Source organism: Raphanus sativus, chromosome 4 (assembly GCF_000801105.2).
Source record: "Raphanus sativus cultivar WK10039 chromosome 4, ASM80110v3, whole genome shotgun sequence".
Taxonomy (NCBI): Eukaryota; Viridiplantae; Streptophyta; class Magnoliopsida; order Brassicales; family Brassicaceae; genus Raphanus; species Raphanus sativus.
This window is the reverse complement of record NC_079514.1, coordinates 13,355,337-13,368,645: the sequence shown is the minus strand read 5'-3', so window position 1 is coordinate 13,368,645 and position 13,309 is coordinate 13,355,337. Positions and strand designations below refer to the sequence as shown.

The window sequence follows — 13,309 nt, the reverse complement described above, 5'->3', positions numbered from 1 at the left end:
TTAAATTGTAGAATGACATTTATTTTAATAAAATAAAAAGCATATAGTAACACTTATTATGAAACAGATAAAATATGTATTTACACTATTAAAACAAAACTAGAGTTTGACCAGCACGTCCGTGCGGGTTTTGTTTAATAGTTATATATAAACGGATATTTATATTTAAATTTTTGATAGTATAAATTTTGAACAGTTATATGTATTCAATTTTTGTATAATATAACATTTACCCACAAAATATTATTTTTTATATGAGTAATCTTATTTATTAACCATCAATTACATTAGTCATTTGTTTATACATTGTCTTATTTTATTTGTATTGGACTAATAGTTCTATAAAAATATGAATAAAATAACATATTTAAAGTCCTTTTTATTTAACATATATTTTAGAAAGATGATTATTTATATGGGTTTCGAAAGTCTTATATATTAGTAACAATGACGATGAATATTAAAATACAACAAATAATATTTATTGAACAATATTCTCTATTTGCTTAATGTGGAACATATAGTTAATTGAATATTTTAAATGATCTTAATTTTTTTTGAAAATTAATCAAATAGAAAAATCTCCGAAAGTAACATTTATTAAATACCAATAAGATTTTTATATAACAATGGGTTTAGACTATTGTGATTCACGATTAAGAAATACTATTAATGTAGTTGAAGTTTTGATATAGATTATTTTTGGAATTATTTTTGTTATTTTAACATTTAGCATATACTATTTTTGTATTTTAGGTGTTGTGATATTTTTAAAAGAATATTCGTTTTGTCACAACTAATTAGAAATTTTATTAAAACTATTATTTTAGACATGTTTGAAAACCAGTTGAGATATGGTTTATGGTTGTTTTAACGTGGAAGTTAAGTTCAGAATTTATATCTATATTTTATGTTGTTGCTGTAGTGAATTCATATCATGGAAGATTTTTTCAAAAATTTGCTAAAACAATTTGCCAGCACAATTTGCTAAATATATAACCACCAACTGTTTCATGTATATTTTTTTAAAAAAGTCTTTAGTTTTTTTGGTAAGAAAAAAGAAAAGAAAATGTTTTAGTTATATGCATCATGTAATTCAATTCAGATCTGGTTGTCTAATAAGAGATATGAGAACAAATCTTCAACTTATAGTGATTTTATAATGACTTTCTAAAATGTATTGTATAAAGTATATGATTTTGATGTAATTTTAATAAAATGCTAAATAGTTCAGAATGTGGTTATTATGAAATATTGAACATAAATTAATTGTAGGTTCCGATAGGTTATTTTAAAAAGAAAAAAATAGATAATTGTTATGAACCGACTAGTTCAGGTGGATGTTTATCCAAAAGATATTTACTAGGTTTTGGCCCATTAGTGGCCCATCTTGTAGTTCTCTATATAAGGAGTTCATATTCTACATTAATAAGACACACACATTCACAACAATAATTATGTTAATCAATAGATATTAACTCGTGGCATGAAACTGTAATTATTTAGGAAAAGTCAAAGTCAATCTAACGTGTTCAGTTTTAATAGATTAGATATATGTTAAGATTTTATCATTGTTTTAGAGTTATTTACGTCTATACTACTAAAAAAAATCTCTATTAAGATTATGTCCCTGTTTTTAGAGTTATCTACATTACTATGCCATATTTTTATTTGGATTTTTTAAATAATATTTTGGAGTTATTTGCATTATTATATCATTCCCTTTATTTGAATTCTTTGTATCAATCACATTATAGAACAAATAACAAATTATAAACGTGTAAACCAAGAAATAAAAGTCAAAAAAATCCATCTTAACAATTACATAATCTAAAGATTAACTAAAATATAGCAAAAGATATCTCTTTGCAAATCTACAGTAACTATATATTTATCTAGATATATTTTCAAATCATTTTTCTTTTGGGACAGAACGTAAGCAGACTTGAGCATGTAAGTCTGTAGGCCTATTTAGTTATCTTTCGATAAAAGAAAAAAGACATGAAATGAAAAAGGAGATTGATGCGATATCTGAAAGCATCACGTAGAGTTCAATCGGTCGGCGTTCCGATGATAAAGTTCTGATGAGCATTTGAGAATCGGAGTGTAGACAGATGTGGTTGATGTTGAGTTTAGTCGTGTGAAGAATAGCGTTTCTGATTGTGAAGATCTCTGTCATATAAATATATTTTCAAATCTAAACTATTAAATTATGGTACGTGATTTGAACCGTAACTAATACAAAATTTCTTAAACTATTAAAAAGGAATATTCAAATTATGTGGGATATGAAAATAATCCAATATATATCTATATTATTAAAAGAGAAGTACACATATAAATTGCCCCTAAGTTTTCAAAGTTATTTACACTACTATGCCACTTAGAATTAAATAAGTTACTTATTTTAATATTTGTCTTTTTCAGTTGAATTAATATGATGTCCTGATATAAATTAAGTTACCTATTTTAATATTTGTCTTTTTCAGTTGAGTTAATGTGTTGTCCAAATATAAAATTTAACTTTCCTTCTCTATTAAATCAATTTCGAAATTATTTATAGTTTTATTAATTACTGTCTTTTAAGTTTAATAAATTCATTTTCTAATTCTAAATTTACCACATTTAATGATAATAAAAATAACATATGGTATGGTAGGAAAATTATTGTGCCATCACTATTTTTTAATATTCGAACCAAACCAATTTTTATGTTAACTTAAAGTTTTTGGCATACAATATTCAATTTTATTTTTATATAATTTTTTTTACTTTATATTTTAAGAGTTTTATTTTTTTTTAAACAATTTAAATGAGTTATCCAAACCAGAACATGAACCGAAATTATAAATACCCGAATGAGGCTAAGATTTTTCAGCCCAAAAACTTAAAACCCAAAGAGACCTGAATCAAACCCGAATGGACATCCGAATGCCCACCCCTACTACAAAATATAGAAATAGAAGCACCTTATTTATTTTCGAAAAATTATTTTTCATTGACTTTCTCATCAGTCTACAGTAATTATAAAACTAATTGTCAAAATCCAATCTGAAAATTATTGAACATGTAAACCCATTTATAATAAATTAGCAGTTAGATCAAATATATATTATATTACATTTCATTTTCTTACAAATTTTAATCTTAATTTTTATATGTCACAAATTTGTTAAAAGTCTAAAGCTTATTTTTTTCTTACAAATTTTATAACTAATGCATCATACTTATCATTCAAAAACTTTGTTTGCTATATATCTTACACATACATCTAATCATATAAATGTTAGATTTGTTTAGGTGATCTCCAGTGTCGGTGATACATTTTACGTTAACGCAAAATTATTAAATTACTTAATTTAATATGATTACATTTACAAATATAACATTTAGTACACACAAATTAAAATTTAAAATTATTAACAAATTTATATTAATAGAAATTTCAAATATTTGGAATTCGAAAGTATTATAATCCACACATATACTATTTTAATTATGATAATTGAATTTATATAAGAATATTTTATTAAAATTTTAATTTTAATTTTTTTTATAACTGCAAAAAGTTAGTTTTCGATCTAAATTTATGATCAAATATTATAAATATATCATTTAATACAAACAAAGAACTAAAAACATAAAATAAATATCCGTGCAGTCGCACGGATCAAGATCTAGTTTCTCATTACAAATTAACTAAATATTGAAAATACTCGCAGCAATTTTTTTTACCAGCCTAATAATCACTATAAATATCATCATATTCAAACAAAATCGTAAAACAAAGCACATCTTCCAGAAATAGGTAATGTATAGTTGAAACCGTTTAGTGTATGGGAAAGAAAGAAGTTGGAGTTTTGTGATCTGTGCAATTTTCTGAATAACTCGATTGCTCTTTCATTCTACTCAGTTAATGATTGTTTGTTTAGTTTCTAGATTTTGGATTATACTTTTTGGTTTTTGGATTTTATTAGATTTCGAATTTTTATTTTTGATTTGCAGTAGACTTTAATTTTTTTTTTAAACATGATTGATGTATTTGGTTTTTGGTTTTTGGTTTTTACTTTTAAAATAATAAAATGTAAAATATCATTACCAAAATACACATAAGCTTATTTTGAAAAATTAAACAAAAACAGAAAACACAAAATAATATAATTCTATGTTTAAACGTAAATTTAAAATTTAAAATTCACTAACAAAGAAACTCGAAATATGAAGTTTGTGCATATGAAAATGAAAGTTATGAAAGTTTTTCTGATGAAAATGGAGAGGAAATGAAGATTTGTTGGTTTGGAATAAGAAACAAATGGTTAGAAATTGAATTCTAGAGTTTTAAGAGATTAAAATAGTGGTTCATGGTGGTTAAAAATTGATGATAATGACATTGTTGTAAATAAGAACTAAATTTTAGAGTGTATTTAGTTTCTTGTTAATTTCAAAATTAATAAGAAATTAAGTAATAATAGCAATTTTGTAATTAATTCAAAAACATAAAGAGAGTATGGAAAACTGATAGGTGAATAGTACTAGCAAAAATGGTTGGTTTTAGGTTTGACTTGAAAAATGAGTTGTTTTTGAAAAAACAGCCTTAATTAATTTTGGTTCTCTATATCATGGTTCACCTCGTTTTTTTAGGTGGTATTGTAAATTCTTCATCAAAATCTAAAAATCATAAGTAAAATAATTTTGTTGATATTATATATGTTAAAAATCAGTGAGTTCAACAAAATTTTGAAAAATACCCTTAAGATTTTATGGATTCGTTTCTTCATCATCTTTGGGATGTTGTACTTCTTTTTGCAATAACATTCTAGAATTCATTATAATCAACCTCAGCTAGGTTCTTCTTCTTCAACAATCAAAAACTGTTTTTGATAGATTCATAATCTACAGGATCATATGATCTTTTTTCTTTCTGACATGTATGTTAAAAACATGTAATGGTAAATAAATCAGGAGTGATTCTGAACCGGTCATCTTGACGACATATTTTGTCATGTTAAAGCGATTTTAACCGTGATGCCTAAATGATGAATTTTGAATAATTTTGCTCGCTATATCCTTTTATAGATATATGAAAGAGATATTTATTTATCCGCATCATATATAAATGTAGTGATAAGCATGATAATTACTATGAATTTTATTTTCACTTTCTCACATGGTAAACACTACAACAACAAAAGTTTAACATGTAGCTTTTATAAAATAAAATAAAAATTAACTCATGAAGGTTACCAGTCATTCTCATTCTAGACTGAATAAATTATAAACTTATATTTATCATACATGTCTTTGTACATTATTTTTTCAAATGAAAAAAAAATATTTAGTTATATTGCAAAACTAGTCTTACCATCATATGTACATAATTTTTAAGAAGATATAACTCATTTTTTAGTAACGATCCAATGATGTTGAAGCCCCTTTGTTTCATTATTTTTTTCTAAATAAATTCCATCAACTCTAGCAATCCATGAACGTATCTCACCACATCGATACAAACTGGCACCTCTATATGCGCGCCATAGAATTTGAGAATGTTCCACTTTATCTCCATGTCGTAAGAGGCAACGCCATACAATTCTGTTTCCTCGTCCAAATTCTCTAACTGGAATTTTATATGAATCATTGACTTTTAATTCACGGAGATTCTCAATTACGTCTGTGTTGGATGAGCAATTAACTTTGAGAATGCTTCCTGGATTGAGTTTATTTTGAAACTCTAAAGTATTCAGATTACATGCATAACCTTCATTCAATCTAAAATGCATAGAAATAACTAGCATAAATATGAGATAGTTCATATTTTTTTTATCTAAAATATTTGTTGGTAAATATCATTAAGTGGAATATATTTATATATTTTTGTAAAAATGCTTTAATATCTTATTATATATTAAAAAGTAATGGCTAAAATTGTACATACATAAGAACCAATCAAATTTGTGGTCGGAAAAGCATTTGAGGTCGAGAAATAAGGTGAATCAAATAAAATCAGAACAAATAAATTAAACATGGAAATTAGTCACACAAAGAACTAAAGAAAATAAAAATAAAAAAACACACACATACAATATTTAATCTAATTAGTTTTCAAAGTAGAAATTTCCAAATTTTTAGTGGTAGAAAATAAAATTTCGACTTTACTTTCCAGCACCACAATAGTTTGAGAATTTTGAATTATATAATTTATAATTCGTGAACATTTATTATGTATACTAATATTTTATCTAAATCAGTAGTATTAATAAAAAATGGTAAATCAGCAAGATCGCATGCAACAATTTTTAACTTTGAATTTTATTCAATATTAAAACATAATTTATCATATATAAAATTTTTGTTAGTGAGTTGCAGGTCGAGATGAATACTCATTTTCTCTTTGAGGCTGTGTTGATGAGCGGTATATCCAGCGAGCTGCGGTATAGGGTGGTCACCACACAGAACCGAGAGCCTGCATTTCTCCTTCGATGTGATGATCTGTTCGAGGACGGCAGGGAAGATGTGGAGGAGTTTAAGAATTGGGATCTAGCGGCGTGGGGTCGCTCGGTGATCCTTTTGTGGTGTCCAGATCATTGAGTTTGACCGTGAGTTAAGAAGGCTATTGCTGGTTTATTCCCTCGGTGTTCTCTCCATGGTTCCCGGTGATCTCGACGGTATTCTAAAGAAAGAAGAAACAAATCTGATAATATTTGAAGATGTTTTCAATCAACCGAAGAATGCACAAATTTGTCACTATTGGAGTTAGAACTGGGGATAAAATCCGTAATCCGTAATCCGTAATCCAAAATCCAAACCGAACCTGAACCACAAAACCCAATCTGAAATGCAGTAAATATCTGAATGGGTCTTGTAATGTGGTACAAAACATATCTGAACGTTCATATTGTCTGTAATTATGTTTCAATGTTGTCTTACCTTAACTATAACTACCGATGTATATATAAGAGCAAAGCTCTACTAATCAATTCAATCATCCAAGTTCATTACTCATCAGGATATTGCCAACGTTCCTATGTAAGATGCTATGTGGTGTGATTAACCATGTATTTGCTTTAAAATTTCATTCGTGATAATAGAAAATGTCTAATTATTTATGAGGTGTGGTTGAAGAAGAATCAATTCCTTGAAAATCATGGTGTGGTGTCCAGATCATTTAGTTGGCTATTGCTTGTCTATTCCCTTGGTGTTCTCTCCACAGCTCCCGGTGATTTCGACGGTGTTCAAAAGGAAGAAGAAACAAATCTGATAATTGCTGAAGATGTTTTCAAATCAACTGAAGAATGCAAGAATTTGTCACTATTAGAGTTAGAGCTGGGCATAAAATCCGTAATTCAAAATCCAAACCAAACCTCAACCACAAAACTCGATCTGAAATGCAGTAAATATCCGAATGGGTCTTGTAAGGTGGTCTAAAATATATCTGAAAGTTCTTATTGTCTGTAACTATGTTTCAGTATTGTCTTAACTTAACTATAACTACCGACATATAAGAGCAAAGCCCTACTAATCAATTGAATTAGGCCTGCGATTTTTGTCCGAACCGAATGGGCTGAACCGGTCCGAACCGATTTTTTCGGTTTTTGGTTCGGTTCGGTTTTCAATTCGGTTCAGTTCGGTATGGGTTTGAAAATTAATTCGGTTATCGGTTCGGTTCGTGTTTTCGATTTTTTTTTAAAAAAAAATTGTAAAAACCGAAAATAACCAAAAAACCGAACCGAAAATAACCGAATAACCCAAAAATAACCGAAACTATCCGAAATAACCGAATTTAACCGAAAATACCCGAATATTTTGGAAAAACTTTACCAAAATTAACCGAAATTTTTTAAAATTGGTTATTTTCAGAAATAAATTTGAAAACCAAAAAAAAACCGATAACCGAACCGAACCAAAATTTCATTCGGTTTATTTCGGAATTTTTTTTAAAACCTCGGTTAATCGAAAACCGACGGTTCGGTTCGGTTCGGTTTCGGAAAACCGAAGTCGCATGCCTAAATTGAATCATCCAAGTTCGTTACTCATCAGGATATTGCCAATGTTCCTATGTATGATGCTATGTGGTGTGATTGACCATGTATTTGCTTGAAAATGTCATACATGATAATAGAAAAAGGTTTAATTATTTATGAGGTGTGGTTGAAGAAGAATCGATTCTTTGAAAATCATGGCTTTGGTTGGTCTCGTTTATACGGAGAGGTAAATATGTGTTTTAGTTGGTTGTGATTACTTATGTTGTAAAAGTCTACGATAAAAAAAAAAAAAAAGATTACTTATGTTTGATTGTTCCGGGAATATTTGTGGAGGTAGATCAGCTTGGATTCCCATAGCTATTAGAGACAGATTTGGTAAGGATTTTGAAAGAAAACAAAATCTCTAATAAACATGTAGTTACAAATATTAATATAACAGTTCACCTGCTAGTATGTCCGACTGTTTATTTCTTTCTTGCAAGTGTTTCCTGGTTTGCCGAGCTAGCTTACTTAAAGCATCTGCATTATTCACTGGTTGGGTCGTAATGTTAGTTGGTCGATCGGTTCTTCACTTGCAGCCATGTTACGGGACATCTTTTGTCTAAGAGTAGGGTTGTATGGTTCATTTATCGTGTTAATTATGACAGGTCCAGCAACAGTTGGTTGAATGGATGAAACAACTCATTTACCTTCTCTTTCGATCTGTGAATGTGATGGATCTGACAAGCGTTGGATTCCCCGGTAACTTCTTCTACGTTTTGGCCCTTTGGGATCCCCTTTAGCCTTTGCAGCGTTATGTATATGATTCCTCGTCACCATTTTGACATGCATGCCCTATGTGTCCGTACATAGTAGCTTTAGTATATTTGTGCTGAGATGGTAGCATGGATAAAGCTAGGAAGTTGTGTTCTTTTCCTGTAGCGCAGCCGTTACAGGCTAAACAAAAGTCCTTAGTCACAATGCTCGTTAGTGTCAACCTCGTAAAAAAGAAACATTTAAAAAAAAAATAGCTACTTTGATGGATTATATTCACAAATTGGTGCTGAGAAACAGGAAAGTAGAATTTTATTTTATTTTAGAGAAAGATCAACTAATAATTATTTTTGGAAAAATTGTTTTTTTAGGCTAAAAAATGATAACTTTGTCTTACTAGACTAATCTCATATACTTTATGTCTTATTAGGTTAATGTTTTTCAAAATGGCAATACTGCCCCTAATTTCAATTAAAAATTCGAAATTACAATTAAAAAATTGTTAAATATTAAAATATAATTTTTAACTAAAGTAATTAAAAATATTAAAAATCCTAAAATCCTAAAGTTTGATTCTTTTAATTTTATTTTAAATTTTAAATTTGATTTTTTTTTAAAACTGATTTTATAACTCACGATTTTCTATTTTTTAAAAGAAATTCGATTTTCTATTTTTTATAAATCAATTTTTCTATTTTTATAAATCAAATTTTTATTTGAAAACCGATTTTCTATTTATTTTAAAAGAAAATAGATTTCTATTTTTTTATAAACCGATTTTCTATTAAAACGATTTTTTAAAACAAAAAATGATTTAATTAATAAGTTTAAGGAAACTAAATATTTCCAAATATTCACTTTCCATGTTTTTGGAACTGATTAGCCTTATCCGTAGAGTGTAGAATACAGTATACATGTTTGAAATCGATTTTTACTAGTTTTAGATTTACAATAATGTGTAAATTCTGATTTGTACAAGTTTTAGATTTTTAGTAAAGTGTAGATTCCGATTTCTACAAATTTTAGAATGATAGGTTAAGAGCGGAATGTGTTTTCCAAATTTTTTTAGATTACTATTATTTACGTAGAACACATATCTAAACGTAGTAGATTCAATGAAAAAGTAGACTACGTTTTCTACGATGTAGAATGTCAATTCTGATTTTTAGAACAAAATATAAATTATGATTTAAACATTTTTAGAACTGAAAAAATATCAATACATAGATATAGGTATTTCATCAAAATTTACTATTTTTATTTTTTTTGTTTGTAAAACTATTTAATTTGATTTATTTTAGAAAATACTAAAGGATATTAGAAAAAATGGTACAAAAAGAGATTAACCTAATAAGACATAGTTATCAATTTTGGTTTTAAAAAAATTTCCCATTATTTTTTAGTGAACTAGTTTTATATAGCTTCGACTTCTTTTCCGGCACCATGCCAGTTGCCAAAATCGTTATCAGATTTTATTCTACAGAATGGTGGTATAATTTGTGGAATAGGAACAAACAAATATGTATGATGATTGATGAATGTTAAGTCCAACGACTATGTGAGCTTGTTATGTGAGTCATGTGACTAATCTCACCTGCCCCATGTAAACTCTCAGAGAATAAATCATATATTATTAGTAAATCAATCCCTTGTATAAAAAGTATGAAAAGAGGCTCGCAAAAAGGTAGAGCATCACATGAAACAAGATTAAGATGTTCCCCTAAAAGTATGTTTCCCTATTTTTAAAACATAAGAGCAATATTATTGCTGGGACAAATTTTAGGTGTCTTAGCATTTTTTATTATTATTTTTAGATTAAGAAATGTTGTTAAGAAACAATGTTAAATATGCAGATTATTGGTAAAACTTTTATGTTGTCTCTTAGTATAAAAACATAGCTCAAAGCTTTCATCATAACGGTTCAAACGTATGCAGAGAAATGCCTAACGACATCAGCGACATCTGATAACCTTTTGGAAGCGTAGAGGACACTCGCAACAAACAATGATCAATCAACATATTACACATTAGTGAAAGTTTAAAAAGCCAACATGAGGTTATAACAGGATAATCAAGCCAACATGTTGCAAGAATAACACAAAACGCATTACCAGCAGTCTCTGAATGAGGCCATCACGGTAGACCATCAGGTGCGACATATAGCTTGGTGCATAGTAATTTGTGAAGTATTGTCTCACTGTTTTGCTGTAAGATTGATCAGGAGACTGAGGAACGGCACGCATGAGTACGGTAAAATGACTTGGCTTTGAGGACGATGCAGCAATAAATGCCAGCCTCTTTTTAGCTATGGTCTTATACTCCTACAGCAGCAAAACATATATAAACAGGGTGAGAAAAAGAGATAGAACGAAACAATAAGGAGAGGATGGAGTAAAGAAAAACGGTATGAGATCCTCACAAAGTAAAGAAGAGCACATGCCGCAGAGGTTATGATGTACAATGAGATACAGTGAACCCACAGCCTAGAAGTAAAAAAGGAGTAAAAACTAGAATCAGCACTTTGGTTTCTTTTGTACAGTTTTACTGCAGTCTATAGTGTGAGACGCCACCATTAAATATCCTGCAAAGAGAAACATAATCAAGCAGAAACATAGTAGAGCTAAACCCCCATTACCATCGTGACCGTTGATTAAGGTTCTCAATAGTGAAAAATAGACAACGACTCCAGATGCGCTTCCTTGTGCGCCATCTTTTGTCCGTAATAGTTTATAGGAAGCACAAAGGAAATGCAAACGACCGCAACGATTGAGAAGATACGAATGCTGCAAATGACCATCCTGGTGAAGACCACAGCATTAAGACCAGCAGCAGCCAACAACAAGATCCGATTTTGATTGCTTTTACCCGGATCAGAGCCGTCTGAGTCGTACCAGATGAAATCGTACGAAGGTAGTTAGATAAGTCGTCACGAAGAGCGTAATTTGCTTCTTCTTCTTCAAGTCGTCACGAAGCAAAACATAATCAAAAGCTTTGCTCAAAGAACATTTGCAAAACCCAGATGCAGCAATCAGATTGAAAGAAAATTAAAGCTGGATTGCTAAAGAAGAAGATAAAGATGATTCTACCTAAAATTGGAAACAAAAGAACGAAGAGGAGCAAAGAGAGATAGAGATGAGAGAGAGTACAACTTTCCATGTATGACGCGTGGCATCAAGGAACGCGTTCAAAAAGTTCTTAATTAACAAACGTTTCACTTGTTTCTTGGCATTTTTCATTTATTATTTAACATTTAATTACTAAAGATGCGTCTAAGACACTACGATAACGATGGTCTAAACGCAAGTAGATATAGGTTTCTAAATTTGAAAACTATGTGTCTTTTTAAATGTATAAATTTGTACATGCATATTCAAATTTAATGATGGTTAATCAACTATAATATTGGTCTAATGATTGATCTCTTTTTATAGCCGAAGCTAAGAAGATCGAATTCCATATACTATTTTTATATGTTTTGTCTATATAAGAGTGATGTGTTTATAAATTAATCTAGACGCATGACCGGTCCAGAAAGAAATCTATCCAAACAATGGCTTAAGACATATAATTCTAGAGATTATATTATATTATTATTATTTTTTCATATTAATATTTATATATGAATATAATTTATAATTATTCTGTTAATAATTATATTTGTAAGAATTTTTATTCTTACCGATAAATATATTAAATAAGTCTATTATTAAATAATAATTATTTTAAACTATTGAAGTTGCATAAATAAACGAAATGTGTATGATAACATTGATTAATATTAATGTGCAGTCAGCTTGATAGAATTATGATTATACATCCGTAATTCTGTTTTAAAGTTTTAGTGTGAGTTAGATAAAATATAAAAGACATATTTGTTACATTAAATAAACCGATTAATGGTTTTAAAATAGCCAGATTGTGAATTTAGTTATTTTTTGTTTATTTTATTTACTTGCATTTTCTGAAAAAAACTTTATATAATTTGGAAAAAGAAAACTCAAATATTTAGTATTAGTTTATTTTTTACTTTGGGAATTAAAAAATGTTGGACTGATCCATATTTTTATATATTTCGTTTACGAATGAATCTAGTTATAAAAAAGAGAGCAAATTGTAGGTTGTTGGTGAAAGAAATGATATATTTTAAGGGTCCCTATATATTTTAATATAGTAATAATGATTCTCACATGTGACCTATGATTTTGAAAATAAAGAAAGCAATATTTATCGTGACATACAATATTGCAAAAATAATAACCAACTCTGGTTGGTAAATACTTTTACCATGTGGGCTTATTTACACTCTAGTAATTCAATTTTTATTTCCTCAACTTCAAGACTATGAGTTAGTATTCTATATTCCATGTATTATACGTATTTTTTTCAACATGTTATTATTCGTATTCTTTAGCATTTTTTCACTCGTCTTTTATCGCTGTCAGCTTACTCTGGAGACACGTGCAATTTCAAAATTTCAAATATATAATTGAGTTACAACGAATACCATTCATTCTGTTTTTTTTCTTATTCAAAAATACCATAAATTCTGATTTATAAACATATCTTCCACCTCA

The 13,309-nt window shown here is 28.4% G+C and overlaps 1 long non-coding RNA gene across 1 annotated transcript; it reads right to left on the bottom strand.

Moving 5' to 3' along the window:
* Positions 1-8,373: 8,373 nt before the first annotated feature.
* Positions 8,374-11,937, bottom strand: LOC108852318 (uncharacterized). The gene is made up of 4 exons (XR_001949480.2): positions 11,371-11,937; positions 11,155-11,218; positions 8,672-11,056; positions 8,374-8,513 (listed from the first exon to the last, which is right to left on the bottom strand). It is a non-coding gene; the product is annotated as an uncharacterized LOC108852318 (long non-coding RNA).
* Between the last annotated feature and the right edge of the window lie 1,372 nt (positions 11,938-13,309).